The following is a 15,284-nucleotide window of genomic DNA, read 5'->3' on the forward strand; positions in this document are numbered from 1 at the left end:
ATGTAATTTGTTACTTTCCACCGCCGATCTCAGAAAATGATAACAAATATGATAAATGAAAAAATAGTATGTATTGTTACACAACTTATAAGCAAAATTTGAGTCTTAATGGACCTCCCATTCCCACTTTCCAGAGAGTGTATCATTAAAATGGCTAACAGCGTGTTGAGTTGTACAGCGAGCAGTATGGATGCAAGTCACAAGAGTATTCATTGAAACTGCATAACACATACAGCATAAGGTTACATCTCCAGATTTTGATCTCCAGATTTCAAAAAAACAAAACAGTGTTACCGAAAGTCTAGTAATGAGATACTAAACTAATGCTATGACAAGTGTGGTGCCAGCTGTTTAATATTTTTCATCTTAAGGGATGGACAGTTCATAATTATTGATTTGATTTTTGTTAAACAGATACAAAAATAAATCTATGCATTAGTGAAATATGTAAGTAAATAAAGTAAAATCTTAGATAGGCATTTTGACTCATTTTATGATTTTATTAATTCATATTTTTTTATTAAAGTAGCAGAACAATTTATTTTGCAAATACTGTACAGACACCCATTCAGTGTGAACACATTGAGGATTAACAGTTACTAAGCATGCCTAACCATTAGGAATTATTTTTGCACCTCTTGTCTTTCTGAAATTTGTTATTTCTCACATTTACCTTGGTAGATGAAATTCTACCATATTAATGCCATTTTGGAAAGACTTTCAAAAAGTGTACAATCAACATTTATGACAGTCCTTTAGGACAGAGGATTTATACTCTTGACAGGAAACATTCGTCATTAAACTTGCCTATAATATAACCTTTTCCAGAGCTAATGTAAATTCTGTGGAAATGTCTGTGCATATTAAATGTAAGATTTACAGAAGTATGCAATAATCTACTTAAGCTAATTACACACTAGGAGCATAGTTTAGGATATTACAAATCCTATGCATTGTTTCTCCACTTATCATTTACTTTCATTTCTATTAGTCTTGGAACCATAAAAAGCAAATTTAAGGTCTTTGTTGATGTTTTATAACTTTCTTAGAACATTACAACCACATCTGGAGAAAGAATTGTGTGTTTAATAGTGAAGTAACATTTGTAAAATAGGTTGTGATGTAATTTGTTTATACATATCTTATTTATTGTTGGAAGAAAGTATTCATCATAGTACAAAAGGAAATTAACCTTATTCAAGAGATTCCAAGTAACACTAAGACCGGTTTTACTTGAAGAATACAGTAATCAATTTCACAGTGTGAGTCTGCAATTTCATTTCATATGTTGGGTAAGCACCTTTAATTTGCAAAATAGTTTGGTAATGGAAATACAGTTTTCATGAAGTTTTATTGAAGTTCCCAGGTATTTTAAACAGTTTTCAGTTGTACACTATTATTACGTATACTGTCTGATTTATATTTTAACATATTGCTGCCTTGTGCCTATGGTTTTAATTTACAAAGCTACTGGTTCATTTCCCATATTAGGATTTACTAAGTGACCCTTAGAACGCCTCTCTAAATAGTGCATCATGCACAGCAATTGTTCATAATCTTTCTGAATCATGATTCCCCCTTTTTAAATAGTTGATACCATTCCTTTAAAATGTTCATGCTTTCTCTACTCTCACTAGCCCTGCTGTTGAAAGCATTCTGTCTTTAAACAATTTTTCAAAATTGTAAATTCTCTTAAATTGTGCTATTTCATAGCATGAGAAAATATTAGTACATAGTTTTAAATAACCAACTTTAATCAAATTATATTATTATACAATCTAAGAGGCAACAATTTGTAACAATGTAGATGTAGTGGGGAGTTTGTAAGTAGTACGAATTAGGCTTGTAAAAAAGTAAAACAAATGGGCTGTAATATATTTTAATTAATCAAGTAATTAGACATAATCAAGGCACTAGACATAATCAAGATCAAAAGCAAATAACCTTTAAAAAACACACATCTTTAAAAAAAGTATTTGGAAGCAATTATAACTCAAAAACACAAAAAGTAATGGTTAATAGTTAACATCTTAAAAATATCAGCTCCATAAATGTTGGCTGGCTGAATCAAAAAGCCAGTCACTGCACAGATGGCAGTGATGCCTATGGTAGTCTCACTGAAGCCAGAGGTATAATCTACTGTATATATATATAAAATCCTATGCCTAAAAGTGCAACGATTTTATGTCATGTTTTTTGTCTTGCTACAAATCGGGCTTATTTTAAAACCTACATATACTATATGTTTGGATTCTTTCTTTTCAGAATTTATCGAACTTTAATTTGATATTGTTAGGTTTTTAAATTATAAACTAAAAAAATATCAAGAACTCACGTCCTGCAAGATGAGAGTTTGTGCCAAGAGATTTAACCACGCCTGGGGCCAGAAATAAAAGACAAAGAGTAAGACAGTTGCTGTACAGGCTTTTAAATGTTTGAACAACCGTTCAAGATGCAGATCACACAGCACGCCAGCAGCTGATCAAGCAAAGTGGAGGTATTTGTTCCCATTGTATCACCGTTTAAGAGGGGGTTTCAGAGGAGCAACTGGTGTTGTTATATTTCTAAACCAATCCAATATATTCTGAAAAAGGTGGTAATTTTGTACCGGAAAGAGCAGTTGTGCTCTCATTAACCTGGTTTAACAGAAAGAAAGCTTTTGTTAATGATGAACTGTCTATAGTTGAAACATCTTCTAAAAAAACCTTATTAGACATATAAATGTGTGTTGCGTGTGCAGAGAGCGCATAGCACATTTTAAAAATAAACATAACCTCTTACAAGGAAAAAATCTTTCTGTATCATCAGATTATACATTGGCATTCAGTGACATTAATGTACTAGCAATAAATGTGAACAGTATGTTGTCGCGAAAGCTGTGTGTGCACTCTTTTGTTCAGTGTTACAACAGTAGGGTAGGAGTCAATGTAAGTTTGAAAGAAGTGGCAGCTATTTATGAAAATATGAACAGCAAAATATACATTTGAAGTACATGATTTGTCACACCCCATCAACAGGACTGGTTGTTTATTAAAGCTGATAATGAAAAGCCATAGGAGTTGTAGATTTCGGTCCTCAAAACGCATGAATCAACAAATCTGCCTAATGACACCAGTAAAGCACAGCCAAGACTTTAAAGCACCCACTTTCTGAGTGCATGTCTAAGAGAGTAATCCATGGCATTAGACTTGAACAACATATGAATAACAATTTGGGTTACCATTTCACTAAACCAGGCATTACAAAATACCCAGTTCCTTAAATATATTATACACAAATGTGTTGCATTTTGTATTGGCTTTTGTTTTAATTGTCTGCTTAAGAAGAATTTGTTTCTTTCTTATATGTATGAATTGCTAAGCTGTTTGTCTTTGCTATGGCATCTAACAGACTTCTGAGTTCTTGTGTTTAAATCCACTCCTGGATGTACAGGATCTAAAATTAATTAATACTTAATAATCTATTTAAAATGACTTTAGGATTTGATGTAGTAAACTATTACATTTATAAATGTATTTAATTTATATTAAAACAGTTTTGCCTTTTTTAATATAATATGTGTATTTATTTGTATATGGTACATAATCCTAGGTAATTAAATTTCCACCATATTTCATCTTCTATGTGTGTTACAACAGAAAAGCTGATAAATTAAAAGTTACATTTAAATAGGAGTCTGACTACAAATAAATGACAATAATTAAATATTATGTTAGTTTTTAAACTATGATATGAGTAACAAAATGCACATTCTTTTCATAACTAGCAATGAACCATTACAGTTTATTTAGTTATTCGATGTAGAATTTCCAGATTTGTAACAGGTTACAACCTACTGGAACACAGTAAACAGCATCTGTTCAACACATTAAGAAATTTTACGGATACAGAAGTAAGAGACTTTCACACACACACACACACACACAAAGTTACCTGTGTTGCTTATCTTTAGAGATGAGAAGATAAAAACAATGTCACTCCATGCAGCAGCTTACTGAAAAATAAATCTGCTGTCAGTCAAGTTGATATGCACATATTTAAGACAGAAGGGTTGTTGACCTCAATGAAGAAAAGGTGTTAAAATCCATTCAACTGTTGCTAAGGAAACCGTCCCCTTTGTGTGACTGCATACTATCAAAAACTATTATATTTTTGTTTTTATACTTTTCTGTCAAGAATGCAACAGTAGGTAGTTTTACTGTGCTTCATATAATGTCTAATTTTCTGTAATACTGCACCTATTAAAAATTTGATAACGGGAAGAACCGGAGAGTTACCAGAAACTCAAACCCCTGCTGTATAATAACATGATTTTATGTTACATTTACATTTATATTTCATCCACTGTGATCATCAGTGTGCACGTTTTACTACAGATATATTGATTTCATTTTCTTAAATAGTTTAATAATATGTAAAATTCCAGTACAGAATATTTAAAGCGCAAATTAATTTGCAATGAGAAGAACATATTTCTGTTTGCTCTGTGTGCTGTCTTTCATTCACTGTGAAACCAATTAAACCATCCTGTAATTATTACCATGCAGATTTCCTAAAGTATTCAGAACATTGCATACATAACAGGTTTGCTACTGGGGTAATTATTTACTTCTTCATTATCCTTTATTTTCAAGTTAATATATTTTTTTTTAGATAGAATAGATTTATTTTATACATATACAAATTTTGTGAATATTCAACTTTGTGAAAAATATAACTATGGGCATTGCTATATACATTTTGACACTGAATATTTTGTTTTTATTTCTCTATTTGCAAGTTACGGCTGGTATATCTTAAAGTAAAAAATATTACAATATACTTTTAAAAATAGTAAATATTCTAAATATACACAAAAAAGTAGGATACAAACAGAAATCTGGAGGATTTTGGCAGCATGACAATTTTAACACTAGAATCCCTGAAGCCTGCAAAAAAAGTCATAATGCCGGGCCACCTAAAATTCCTTTGCCCCTCTCCTCATCAGAATCTTTGTTTTGCAGATGTGTCAATCAGCACAAGCAGCCTGCTATTCTCAACCCCACCGACGCAGTTTTCCCAGCTCAAGTCTGTTATCTGGGGTGTGAAGTGTCTGGAGTTGTATAGGGTAAAATAATATATTGTGATTTGGAATACATACATTGCATGTGTGTTCCATGTCTACAACTATCTGTGTAAATGTAGGATAACAGAAAATGTGATGTAAGACATGTTGAACACATAACTAAAATAGAAACTTTTTTAATGTTATAATAATGACAAAATACTGACATGAAGTTTATAATGTGTAAAGACTGAAATCCAACTATCAAATAAATACTTTCACAAAAATTATAACAAAACAGGTGTGTTTATTCAAGAATATAACCAAAGAAAAATAAATTATTCAATTTACATGTTGTTGTCAATATGTAAAAACCGAAGCCCAAATATCAATTGCATGGTTGGTTTAGAGGTAATAATGGCTGCTTCTAAATCAAGAGGTTGCGGGTTCGATCCCAGGTTGTCCCCGTATTTACTGTTATAAGTAGTAATCTGCTGTTATTATTACCATATAATAAAAACATACATTTGATTTGAGTCTGTAACATCCAGATAAACAGATTTGAGCTGGGAGAACTTCAGCTGCGTCACTGGGAGATGGGATAGCAAGCTGCTTACTGCTTGTGCTGATTGACACATGTGCAAAACAAAGACGCTGCTTGAAGGAATTTAAGGTGGCCCATAATTACGACTTTTTCGTAGGCTTTAGGGATTCTAGTGTTTAAAGCAAAGTACCAAAGAAGCTTTATACACCATACAAACTCTCTAAAATCACAGACACCTTTCTATGGCAAAAAATTACTCATGGTGTAACGAATACTATATAACATAAAGAACTTTTAAAGATAGTTGACCAAATTAATAGAGCATATGGTAGGGTAGTTGCAGTACCATACCAATATATACAGAGCAATTTTAATATTCATTACTTTCTCCAAAAAATATACAGCAACTTTACAAAGCATTGTTGCAGTAGCTATAAACCCTATACCATTTATTTTAACAATCACTTGATATTCTAATACTAGTACAGTTTCGATCTAAACCTACTTTGATATTGTCATGATTAGTCATCCTACTTAAATGTTGGAAGCTAAATTAAGTACTGTAAAACTATAATAACCTAAAACTGGGTAAAGCAAACATTACTCAGTACATTTCACACGCTCCTTTTTTTCACATGCCAAAACATAAACCAAATTTGCTTTTTGAAGGTAAGCTTAAACCATCACAAAAACTAATTCTGCTCAAAATACAGAGATTACAATGTTACCCCCTTTACATCTGAACATGTAAAATAACTCTGTTTATCAAGCAATAAGCATACTCTAGCTGTTTGGTATACCTGCACATCTTTTATTATCACCAAACCTGTTTTCATTAATCTATTAAGACAGAGCTGATACTCTGCATTCTAAAGAATATAAATTGACATTACTATGCACATGGTGAAATCCCATCTGCTTTTTATGCATACAAAATCAACACGTTTATTTTTCTATCAATAAATCTGTTTTCATTAATTTATTAAAATAGAACTGATGTTTTGCATTTTAAAGTATAACAATTCTGAATGCAATGCAAACTGGGTGCTATTTAAATAAAGCAATTCGTGAGGTGTAAAAAGATGAGCAAATGCAGAATACAACCAATGATGGAAGTGCTGCTGCTATTATTTTTAGAGATTGTATATGTTTAAAAGACACATGTCCTTTACAATTTTAATGAAGTAATAAAATCAGATCTCACAATAGAGAAACATATGCATCAAAGGAAGACATTACATTGTTGAGTTCAATCAAATGATTATTCTTTCTAATTGTGTTTCCTTATTCAATTTGTTTTTGAGTTCCAGTAGCAGGTTTGGTTTTTTTTTTGTAAACCTTCCAGATAGACATGTTGTGTGGTTTTAGGTGGATGTGTTTTTCTGTGTGTGTGTCTCTCTCTCTTTATTTACTCCACTCCTTTTTATACATTTAAAGGATAAGTTGTTCTAGTGTTCATTGCAATGCCCTTGAAGAAGCTTTAAAGACAAGTTGCTATTCAGGGTATATGGCTGCAGCATTAGTTATGTTTTAGCATTATACAGTATAAGGAAAGCCACAAAACCCATTAGGACAAATGAAGAGTGTACCTTCTCCAAAATTAAAGGTAGCTAGGTTTGGTGCCTAACCCAAGTTCCTGTAGTTGTGCCGTGGAAATAGATAAATGAATAAATAGAGGCCAATGAAGTTTGCCACTTCCTTTTTTGAACACTGAGAAATGTAAATGTAGTTTTTGACAAGTTGTTTGTTGCTTGGGATGAAACAAAAACAATGCAAAATATAAATCATATGAATTAATTTATAAAACTCCACAGTGGTTAAATAAGGCAATAAAAAAGAAACTGCAAAAGAAAAAAAACAACTTGAATAAGACATATAAGACTAATAACCACAGTGCTAACAGTAGGGCATATGTGAACGTGAGAGTGAACATTAAAAGGAATATAGAGAAGCTAAAAGGCAGTTAAAGAGAAATATTGCAGAAAAGGTGAAAGATGACCCAAAGAGATTCTTTCAGTTTTTTTAAAGTAAAAGAACTGGCAAGGAAGAGACAAAATGTAACAGGAATGTAAAAGGAAAATATTAGGGATAATTAAAAATACTGCATACACAGTGAAATAGTAATCTAAACCTGAGTTTTTCTTGGGTGTTCACATGTGAAGAAGTGGATAACTCAGCAGCAATTACAGAGACTATTAAGTACTTACTTAGTGATATGAATGTTATAGAGAGAGAAGTACCGCTTAGGTTAAATAGGCTCAAATCTAACAAATAACCCGGATCACATAATATTTATGATATAGCACTTAAAGTGGTTAGTGAGTGCATATATAATCCTTTGACACAGATTTTTCAAAAGTCACTAGGCAATTTCTGAAGGGTTATAAAATAGCAAACATTATCCATTTACATAACAAGGATGATGGAGGAAAACCAAGTAACCATAGGCTATTAAGCTTAACATGCATCTTGGGCAAATTGATGGAAGCAATTATTAGGTAAAAGATTGAGCATCAAATGTCAAGAATAGGAGTGTTAGTGAACAGTCAACATGGATTCAAACAGGGGAGAATGTGTTTTACTAATATGCTTGGTCTATGAGGAAACAAAGTAAAAACATATTATGAGAGAGGTGCATATGACATTATGTACATTGATTAGCCATTTGGTAAGGTCACACATTAGAGGTTTTGAAAAAATTTAAATATCTGGTTGCAAAATTGTCTTAAATACAAGGAGCAGAGGATTATGGTGTGAGGAACCTTATCAGAATAAGGTGATGTTAAAAGTGGTTTCCCTCAGGTGCCAGTGCTATATAAAATAATCTGGATGGGAATATAAATTGCAAGTAGTTTAAATTTGCAGATTATACCAAAATAGGTGAGATGGCAGATAATCTTTAATCAGTTAAATCATTACAGAGTGAATTAGATGAATTACTGTAGAGGCTTGAGCAGATATGTGGCAGCAATGTAATGTAAGTAAAACCAGGGAATTGCATATAAAAAGTTCAAATGTTAGATTTAAATTCACAATGGGAGGCCTAAAACTTGAAATTACCCTTTATGAGACATACATAGAGGTCATAGTGGACTTAACACTATCTATATTCAGGCATTATACAGAAGCCATTAAGAAGACTAACAGAATTTTTAATTTTATAGCATTAGGTAGGGTGAAATGACACCTTTTATTGGCTAACTAAATAGATTATAAATGCAAGCTTTCGAAGCAGCTAAGGCCCCTTCATCAGGCAAGGTCAATCTATGGCTAACACAGTACAACACTCTACTGCTATAGCCTGATGTGTAAAGGACAAGTAAATGGAGGTTATGCTTAAGCTTTATAACACAGGTGTGAGATCTCAATTGAAGTACTGCATGGAGTGTTGGTTTCCGTGCTACAAAAAAGACATAACAGTGCTAGAAAAAGTCCAGAAAGGAGTGATTAGGCTGATTCCGTGAGTAGTATGAGCTATGGGTAAAGATAAAAGATATCACTTTAGATTAGGTGTCCTTAATTACTCTATACTTACCATGTAATTTTTACCTTGTACATACTGAGTAGTACAGTGTAACACTATAATTAAATACTCAAATGTAACTGATACCAGATAAAGTAGTTGAAGTTTTCAGATTAAGCAAATGGAGATTAAGAGTTAACATAATTAAAGATTTTAAAAATCTTCAATGGAATTAGTATAGTGGATCAGGGATTTTACTTTAAAATGAGTTAAACAAGGACCGCTGACAGTTGGAAACTCATTAAAAGGTACATTTTGCACAAATATTAGAATTTTATTTTTCATACAGAGAATCACATATACATGGAATAAATTACCAAGCAGTGTGGCAGAGAGTAGGACTATAGGGTTATTCAAACTGGACTTGTGATTCTGGTAAAATTAGGTTCATAGGATCAGCATGCTTTGCTGGGATGAATATGTGTTACATTTGGATGACATCTGCCTATAAATTGACCTTTAATGAATAAGCGTGCCATGTAATGTACTGGGACCATCTGAATTTGAATAAGCCATCTGCTTCATTACATCTCTTGTAAAAATTCAAACAAGTATCTTGGCTGTTAGCAGGGTCAGAGGTGAAGGTAAATTGATAATCAGATGCCAGGACAAAAAAAAATAATAGCCGAAGTTAAAGCCAAAATCTAAATTTTCAAACCAAAGTTTTAAATGCAATACTAAAAAAATGTTTCCTTTAATAACCTGGGATTTTTTTCATTTTCTCTCAAAGCTAGGATAGCAACTGTTGCATGCCACCATGTTAAATAGCCGTGGTGTGATAACACCATAAGACACGCTTATAAGACCGGGCATCTGATGTTCTGTCAAAGAAGCCACATCCATGAAAAAAAAACACACAAAATGGTTTGTCCACAATTCAGACAGTATTTAAAATTAAGTCAAGAATGTCATAAATATAGTGCTACAACACAGAAATAATAAGAATTCTTGAGTCTGAGTTTGGCAAAATCAAAGAAATGTTTGAGAACCGCAAAATGCATTGAAGTCAATCCGGAAGGAGGAACTGAACTAGTTCTGAGTGTATTGTAATGTTGTAATGGTGTTTTCTGTGTCCCAGAGGGCTAGTAAACTGCTTGCCATCTATGATAAACCAATTATTGTGGCCAATAATGTTATTTGAGCTGTGAGCCAATAGTGCTAACCACTGTGCCTCAAATAAACAAATGACAGAGATAGATGGATAATCACAAAGTGCAGCAAATAGCCACAAACTAGTAATATGTAAATACATATCATTACGCTAACAGAGTTCCAGTCTTGGGGCACAGATTGGCTGTGCAATGAATCGGCGGCATGGGACTGGCTTATTCCATTGGTTAAAGTTATGGGTGGAGTGATGCCTCTGAGGCTAAGGAGCTGCACTGATAACTGGTAGATTTCTAGTTCAAACCCCTGTTACTGCCAGAAGAGATCCTACCCTACTAGGCCCTTGAGCAATTGCTCTAGGGGTGCTGTATAATGGCTGACCCTCTCCCCTCTCACAAGGGGTATGTGAAAACTAACAAATTCCTAATACAAGAAATTGTATAAGTTGAAATAACAAAAAAGTACAGCTGTAATGACTTTTTTTGTTTCCGATTTATCTGTGCTGATCCTTTACACTTTTTTCTTCAATCAAGAAATTAAGCATTTTAAATAGTAATGTATTTTATTATAATTATTTATCTTTTCATTATATTGTAATTATTATTTCATAGGGTCTCACACTGACTGGAGGGTAGGAGGATGAATCCTTTAAGTCTTGTGGTTAATGGTTAATTGTCCTTGCAAATTAGCTATGTGGTGCTGCAGTGCCAACACACAGGGATTAGTGTTAGATATCCGGTGGCACTACTACTAATAATAATATTTTCTTTTTTTTTTTAACACATCCATCATCCATCCATTTTCCAACCCGCTGAATCCGAACACAGGGTCACGGGGGTCTGCTGGAGCCAATCCCAGCCAACACAGGGTACAAGGCAGGAACCAATCCTGCCAGGGTGCCAACCCACCACAGGACACACACAAACACACACACACACCAAGCACACACTAGGGCCAATTTAGAATCGCCAATCCACCTAACCTGTATGTCCATGGATTGTGGGAGGAAACCGGAGGAAACCCACACAGACACGGGGAGAACATGCAAACTCCACGCAGGGAGGACCCGGGAAGCGAACCTGGGTCTCCTAACTGCGAGGCAGCAGCGCTACCACTGCACCACCGTGCCGCCCTTTTTTAACACATATGGTTGCAAATCTGGATTGGGTTATGACATCATGCATGCATGAAGCAGATAAGGCAGTGATCTTACAGTAAGTGTCTGTGAAAGTTCTGTACATGGCTGCTACAGCTCTGTGAAGTCACACTTGCCTTGTAAATCATCATGCCCGCATGGCAAATTCCCAGGAAAATATTTGAGGAACAAGGCCTCCAGTGAACACAGCATATTCTCTGCAAATAACACATTGGAAATTTCACCAAACAATGCTACTGACAAGCATCAAGGACAATTATAAAGGAATGCACACTTTTGTCTGGACAGTTTACATTGTTCTATATATTAAATGTTTTTTTGGCTTTGTTACTAGATTCAAACACATTTTTAAAAATAAAAACCTGTATACCTAATGCATTTAAAAAATGTTATGCAGGATTGGAAAAAGAAAGACACTGAGACCATTATGCTTAAAGAAGAACAGAGTGGAGCAGTAAAAGTAGCTGATTGCTTCAGTTACACAGTTGGACCGAGTGGACATGTTTGTTGTTTTAAAGGTGATGGACATGGGGAGCAGCCTAATTTTAATAAAACAATAAATATGAAATAGTGAAATGTCGACTCTATGTGGTGCCACATGTGGTGCTTGTTACAATTCATGCAATTATGCAAAACTGATTACGTGGGTGGTACTTTGGATACTTTTAGTCCAACAAAACTAATTTAACGTTGAAAGTCATCATCTGTAATAAAAGAGGAGTAAAACAGATATGTCAGTATGATTAACACTAGAAAAGGTTACTTTATACTTATATGACATGGTGAAAATATAATTATTGTTTCTATATTAAAGTATTTATGTTTCTTTTTTTCTGCAAGCCCGGCATACGTAACACCTGCAATGGAAGATGAAAGGTATACATTTGGCCACTTGTTTAAAAAAAGTTAAGAAATTAAAATGTTAATTTTCATCCACTTTGTTCCTATCAGTGGAGTTTACTACTGTATCTTTGACATTTGTTTAATATGTTCATTTTTATACCAAGTTATTCAGATATATTGCTGCAGGACCAAACCTGGCAGTATCAGCACAAAGCAGAAACCAAATCAAAGAATAATGCCAAACATTCCAAGGCACATGGCTCAAAAATTAATTTTTCATTTTTTCTACAATACTTTTGAAAGGGCTCATTTGTAGCCCTTTCTTTTTCTTAAACATATTTTAATATGCTAGTAGTCATTCCCTTCAAATACCCTTCATTTGAGTGTGCTGTTACTCTGCTTTCTTGAATTTTCTTGCTAGGAAAAATATGACAAAAGCCATTTTGTTTAAATAAAAAAGGAGTTTGTCTATTCCATTTATGGCAAGGGTTGAATTAGAGCCCAGGGGCCTCATGTATAACGCCGTGCGTATAATTCGCACTATAACATGGTGTAAGCACAAAAGCCGAAATGTGCTTACGCACAGAAAAATCCAGATGCAGGAATCTGTGCGTACTCCAACTCCCACGTTTTTCCTCTACATAAATCCCGGTCTGCGTGAAAAGTAACGCTCGTGCACGCGCTTCATGCAACGCCCCAACTCCTCCCAGAATTACACCTCTTTGAATATGCAAATCAATATAAATCGCCCTTAAGCTCAGCCTTCTATGAAAAGACAATGGGAAAAGCACGGGGGAAAATATAAGAATTTCAGCGAATACCAAGTGGAGGCAAAGGAAAAACATACTACTAAATTTCCACTTTAATCAAGTAGTTTATTTTGTCATTAAAGTAGAACATCATAAACTTCATCTTAATATCGTTTAATTAACCAGTTTCTCAAATCACATCGTAATTAAAGTATAGCACATTAAATGCTTTGTTTTGTATTTGATCTTCTTTGTGCTCTGTGTGTGAATCACTACTTGCTTCTTAAACCGGCTCTCTTCCTCTGACAGGACACAGAATCCATTACATTCGTGATATTACAGCTCTCTGAATAACTAAAATACTGAGATGTATACGTGATATCATTTTCATGATGATAGTTAAAGCAAGTTATTAAGCATGGGAACATGGCGAAGTGATTGTGTGTGACCTTTGATGAAATTATTTATTGCAACAGTACTCATGGGCGGCTCTAGGCAGAGAAAGAATCGGTGGCTCCTTCGCCTGCCAATGTCAATATGTTAATTTTTGCACGGTGGATGGCCACGTCCGTTGCGGACACTGCATAGCCACCTCGTGCTCATTGCACAAGCGTTTAACTTTTGTCGAAATTTGCCTCTGCGTTTTTAGCTGTGTCATTATTTTCTCTTTCTTTTTTATATTCAATATATATTGGCGTAGCCGCCCCTGCAGTCCTTGCTGTTCTTTCTCCAAGTAACTGATCGCCATACAATCAGCTCTGTAATAGACGTTAAGCCATCTGTAAGCTTAGAGCGCCGATTCTTCAAAACGTTTAAGGAACATTGAAATATCTTCGTAGTACATGTTTAATTATTCTATCCTTCACGCCAGTCCCAGTGAAGAATATAGATTATTTAAATGAAGCTAAAGTTTTATCTGTATAATATAATAAACATATTTTGCTGCATTTCATCTTAAAAATGATATCGTCATCATATGTAGATACGCGCTTTATAAAGTGGCTCAGGTTGTGCAATATTATAACTGTAGTGCAAGTTTACAGAGAGGTGATTGTACTTATAAGTACAAACAGTTCTACAAGGAGCACTTGATTGAGTGCGTTTATAGTTCTTGGGATGAAACGGTTTCTGAACCGCGAGGTCCGTACAGGAAAGGCTTTGAAACGTTTTGCCGTGGCTGAGGTAACGTGTGCTTGAAGCTGTATACCGATAATTCTCTTTCCGATCAGCTGCTGCTGTGATTCACACTCAGATACAGTGATATACAGTAAATACTCCGAGTGGTGCAGTGACAGTAATATGGAAAAAGATGATCCACTGTGGCAAACGGGAGCAGCTGAAAGAAGAAGAAGGTGCTGCTAGAGTAACAACGCTAAAGCAGTTATGGTATTTGGAATACTATGGCTACTCCCTGGATCATTATATTGTTACAAGTTAATTACAATCAGATGCATTACACTAATAAACAATATGCGGTTAGTTTCAGTGTATTTATAAAGCCGTGTCAGGAAAATAAGGAGTAACCACACAGGAACAGAATCATTGCTTTGACGCTGGGTGCTGCCAGTCTGCAAAACCGAGTGGAGAACTTGCGTACGACAAGGTATGAGGTACCGTGGAAAAGTGCGTGGCTTTACGCCAAGTGTAAGTTTTATATATCGCGATTTGAGACTCTCAGGTTGAAGTACAGAAAGAATGCAATCCATATGATATTTATTTAGATTTTCTCCCTATTGTGATGCTTTTTCACAGAATTCAGAGCTGAAAAGTTTCTCAATAAACAATATGATTCGCCAGAACTATATTTTCGATCCTCACCTCTACAAGGTTTAACTTTTACCTAACTAATCTAAAATGGTAAGTAAGTACATGTCCCCCATTAACACATACAGTACATTAGAAGGTGCAATTTTTTCACAGGCTCGTTTCTGCATTTTCTTACCAGGCTTTTTAAACCTGTTCTTTGAAACATCTGAGAGAAGAGCAACAACCAGGTAGCAATCATACATCAGTGCTGCATCAAGGATCCGGCATTTTGTGTTCAAATCACATGCCAGGTTAGCGTATGTATCATCTAGGTTTTTCTTCAGGCATTATGGATTTTCTCCTACATTTCAAAAATGGGTGTGCTAGTTTAATTAAATACAAATGAAAGAAAGCTCACTTTAATCTAATTAGTTTTGATCACAACAAATGTGTCCATTCCATTTTAGAATATGTTTGTAGAATAATCTATACTTTATCACTTTTCACACTTGCTCTGCTTTACTCAATGACATATCAAAGGCATGTAGGTATGCACAGGACAATTGTTTTTC

This window comes from Polypterus senegalus, chromosome 5 (genome assembly GCF_016835505.1).
Source record: "Polypterus senegalus isolate Bchr_013 chromosome 5, ASM1683550v1, whole genome shotgun sequence".
Lineage (NCBI taxonomy): Eukaryota > Metazoa > Chordata > Cladistia > Polypteriformes > Polypteridae > Polypterus > Polypterus senegalus.